General features: G+C 41.9%; 1 protein-coding gene across 1 annotated transcript in view; it reads left to right on the top strand.

The window, feature by feature from the left end:
• Positions 1–5,000, top strand: part of wwc1 (WW and C2 domain containing 1) — a 101,501-nt gene that overhangs the window by 64,418 nt on the left and 32,083 nt on the right. The window lies entirely within an intron of this gene.

Raw genomic sequence — 5,000 nt, forward strand, 5'->3', positions numbered from 1 at the left:
CTCATATTTGGGCATAAAAAGGATGTCACGTGACATCACTTCCTGTACTGACAGTCAGACAAGCTACGAGATTTCTCAGCGTATAAAAGTCCATTATGGTCATTCCCAGAAAAAGAAAAAAAAATGTATGCCCATACATGGAGATTTCTGATGTCATAAATCCCAGGCCGAAAATGAGAATGTTAGGGTACCCCCTTATGCCCATATATGGAGATCCACAGGCATCAAACCAAGGCCCTAACTTAATTAATGTACGTTTTATGCCCATATATGGAGATTCCTATATTGTCAATATTAAGGACATTATTAAGGATATTATCTTATCAATATTAAGGACATTTATGGGAATGCCCATATTTGGTAATGTCCATATATGGGCATGTTTTGACATAACATAACTATCATGAAGGGGTCTCCATATATGAGTAACTGGTCCCATATACATCACTGGTCAGATGGCCAAGAATTGGTGCGACCTTCAGGGCGAGGTCGCAAGTCACCCTGAGGTTGCAAGTCACCCTGAGGTGTCTTACTAGTTACTGACCCACGCTTCTTCAGTTTACAGTTTACAGTTTAGGCATTTAGCAGACGCTTTTAATCCAAAGCGACTTACAATAAGCAGATAACATCACAATAATAAACAAGATAATATGTCAGTACATCATCAACAATATAACAAATGAAAATGGATATCTATCTAGAAAAAACACAATATAATCAAAGTTCTAAAAACCTAAAAAAAAACAAAAACAAAACAAATGCTAACTAGCTTCATGTGTGGTCATTGATTTTTTTCTGTAGTGCTAAGGGTTTAGGTGGAGTCTGAAAAGGTGAGTCTTCAGTCGCGACCAGTCAGTCCCTTCGTCTGTCCGTCACGTCACGTCACACTTTTGCCCCTACTCTTATCTTCGCCACCGCCCCCATCCATGCCAAACTTTGCACACACACTCCTTGGCTGCCAAACCACAACCTCCGCCCCTGATTTCTATACAGTCTTCTCTTTTTACCCTCTACACCAAATGTCTTTGCTGAACATAGCAGATCTACAAGCGAGGCGTTGTGAGCTTACACCCTTACCAGAGATTGCGTTAGACCGGGAATTGCCGGATTTGACCGATTTTTAATGACAAAGACCGGGAAATATAAACCTCATCAGACATAAGGACCGATTGAAAATGACACGGCAGTTCATTAATGTCACCGCAAATCCCTCTCTCTCTCTCTCTCTCTCTTTCTCAATGTCTGTCTCTCTCTCTCTCTCTCTCTCCCTCATCACTCTCTCACATGCACGTTAGTTTGGTTGCACAAAAACACACGGGTTAAGCTACACTTTTTCCTGTTAATAATAACCTATGTGAAATAAGCTGCATTGGGAGGTAAGCGGTAGACACTTTATTGTGAAGGTAAGACAGGAAATGATAGTTGTTGCTGGGTTGGCCCTAGTTGTCGGTTTGTTATGATGTCGCTAAAGTCTGTGAGCTGCATTGGTTTGGAATACCCCGCGCAGTTTAAGTTATACATGATGAATGGACAGTCAAAATAAGTAGTATTATCAGAACTGTTTAGCCTACATTAATTTGCGAACGGGGGCGCTGGGGGGAGAGAGAAGACAGCAGTCCATTTCAGTTCATCTTGCAATGCGCACTGTGAACCCATGGGAATTATGGAAGGCACGCAGGACAACTAACAACCCATATAAAACAAACACTGTACACTCGATTAAGTTCTTTATGAGGAGATGTTATGGAAACTGTACAAGATCACCACCAAAGCCTTTACAACCTTCCCAAAGTTGCATAACAGAGATGCATGGACGCACTATCGTGACCACTCGACCATAGCAGTGAGTACTATAATTGATTAATTTCTGGACAGATGAATCTATCAACCTATGAAACATTTGCGCAGACCCCACTTTCAGAATATTTCTCATTATTCTGTACATGTGTTAGCCTCAATGCAACAGAAACAACTTGTTATGAAACCATGCAGTATGCGTGCAAACACACAGCCTGAGCCTGCGCGAGAATAGTCCAATATAAATTAATTCCCTTATGCAAGATGAAGCTGTATGTTTTTTGTACAGCCTACTACTCCTTTACATTCAATTTGTTCAGTCCCAACTATACAACAGGATTTAAACTGTTGTTTTTGGCTATGTTTTTGCACCTGCTTGTCATCCATGCATTACAATTATTATGTCCGGTATTTTTATCAGATGTCCGATAAATTTTAATCATGCCGGTCACGGTGACCGGCTGTTAAAAATCCTAGCGCGACCTCTGACCCTTACTGTGTTTGACAGAACAGTGAAATGCATTCTACACCCTTACTGTGTGAAGAACAGTGAAATGCATTCTACACCCTTACTGTGTGAAGAACAGTGAAATGCATTCTACACCCTTACTGTGTGAAGAACAGTGAAATGCATTCTACACCCTTACTGTGTGAAGAACAGTGAAATGCATTCTAGTTTTTCTACTGACCGTAGCTTACACACAGATCATCATGTTTTCTATGGACCATAACTTACACACAGATCATCATGTTTTCTATGGACCATAACTTACACACAGATCATCATGTTTTCTATGGACCATAACTTACACACAGATCATGTGTTTTCTATGGACCATAACTTACACACAGATCATGTGTTTTCTATGGACCATAACTTACACACAGATCATGTGTTTTCTATGGACCATAACTTACACACAGATCATCGCGGGTTCAACAACAAAAATACAACCCGCCGGGTTGTATTTTTTCTTCTCTGCGTGAACGGACATATAATGGATACACGCAGCGCGCACAGAGCCTGTGTGTGTGTGTGTGTGTGTGTGTGTGTGTGTGTGTGTGTGTGTGTGTGTGTGTGTGTGTGTCCAAAGAAAGCTCTTCAGGAATTTAAGCTCATACCTGTAACCTGACTGTCTGACACACACACACACACACACACACACACACACACACACACACACACACACACACACACACACACACACACACACACACACACACACACACCCCTGTAACCTGACTGTCTGACAGGAGAGGAGGCTCCAATTACACCTGCTACTAATGTGTGTGTGTGTGTGTGTGTGTGTGTGTGTGTGTGTGTGTGTGTGTGTGTGTGTGTGTGCGCGCGCGTGTGACTGTGCGCGTGTGTGTGTGTGTGTGTGTGTGTGTGTTATGTCAGCGTTATGCAACACATTCAATGTTTTCACTTTTCACTCACTGTTAAATCCTCAGTATACCTTTAACTCTGAGAGGGTACAAATGGAACCAAATGTTCCATGTTTACACAAGACAGACTGTACTATCATTTATTTACTGTACTATCATACTGTACTATCATTTATTTACTGTACTATCATACTGTACTATCATTTATTTACTGTACTATCATGTATTTGCTGTACTATCATGTAGAGCCCTGCATCGGGAGCGCGCTCCCGCGGGACCTGCAGGACCCGTCACCATATATTGCGGCGCGGGCGGTAGTTTAATCCCTGCGGGAGGGGACGGGCGGTCAAAATAAACTCGGCGGCGCCGCAAAATCCCGCACTCTCCCGCAATAAGCTTTTATCTATACTTTAGCAAGATGTGAATATGTAGAGAATCAATGTAACTTCCCCTGCTGAGCGCCTGAGGAGAACGCATGGACCCACAACACATGGAATTTCTCTTTCTCTCTCTCGCTCTCTAACTCCCCCTCCCTCCCTCTCTCGTCTGTTAACGGCTAACCGGTGGGCAGATATTTGCGGCGGCATTGTCACTCACTATTTAGCCTAAATAACAACTATTTATTATAATATAGTCCCATCGCCTATGTCCAATACACCAACACGGAGCTAGAAAGGAACGCCCATAAACGTCACATCCGCTTTGAGCGTGGGGGAAAACAAACCGCCTTTCCCCATTGAGTTAATACAGCATAAACAGTACACTATCGTTTTAATCACGTTCAGAGCGATTTTTTTGGACGATAAAACACTCGACAGCCAAGAAAAATCCATCAGAAGGACTTCTGGAACGCAATCGTTCACTCGCCGTCGTAAAGTTCACTTATTATTAAGATAACAAGCCTATTGGATGACTGATTGATTGATTGAACGCACCGCTGTGCAGCACGGAGCTACTGTACCTCGCCACCTCGTCTAAACTACTACTCCTGCCTCATCAAAACCTCTGGAATAAAACGGGACCCAATTTTACTCTTTATACGTTGACCACATTATTCAGTCTACTACACCAAATCTATTTTTGCCAATCTATGCCGTGCCAAAAATCAACAAGCTCGCACATAGGCGGTTCTTCTCCCTGGCATATAGGATATAGAAGTCGGAGTTCAAGTGGTTTGTAATCAGAGTCAGATTAATATATTCCCCGCAAATTACACAAGCACTGACTGAGATGGAGATCTGTCGTTTCTGTAGGATATCCAAGTTACACAACCATGAGATGAGATCGGAGATCTGTTTTTCTCTCCATCTACTCTACTCCCTGTGTTACAAAAAAAACATGTTTGCACATGCAGTGTTCATTTCAATCCTGGTAGAGACACTAATATTAATATGAGATATGATCAATTAAACGTGCCACAATATAAATCCAACAGCCAGGCCCATTAGTCGTCAATAGATTTGAAACGTGAATATGGTCTAAATCCATTCCCATTGCCTAATACACTTACAATATTGGCATCCTCCTCCTGTGTCCTTCCCGTACGTGTTCCATGAACATCATTGCTGAATTAATGGCCTTTGATTTTTGATATTGTGATTAGTGTAATTGATCATGTTCATGAAAATGTGAAAGTGTGTCTCTTACCAGGTGATTAAATCAGTCAGATAACCATGGCATTGATCCGACCAGTCCTATAAGGACAACAATTAATCCCGATGCTATTGCAGATAGTTTTTTGTCCAGGCATTTGCAGTAAGGAATCAATGTAATTAAGTGGTTTATAATCAGACTCAGATTATCCCCCGTGCATG

The sequence above is a fragment of the Nannobrachium achirus genome (genome assembly GCF_963921795.1).
Source record: "Nannobrachium achirus genome assembly, contig: SCAFFOLD_134, whole genome shotgun sequence".
NCBI lineage: Eukaryota > Metazoa > Chordata > Actinopteri > Myctophiformes > Myctophidae > Nannobrachium > Nannobrachium achirus.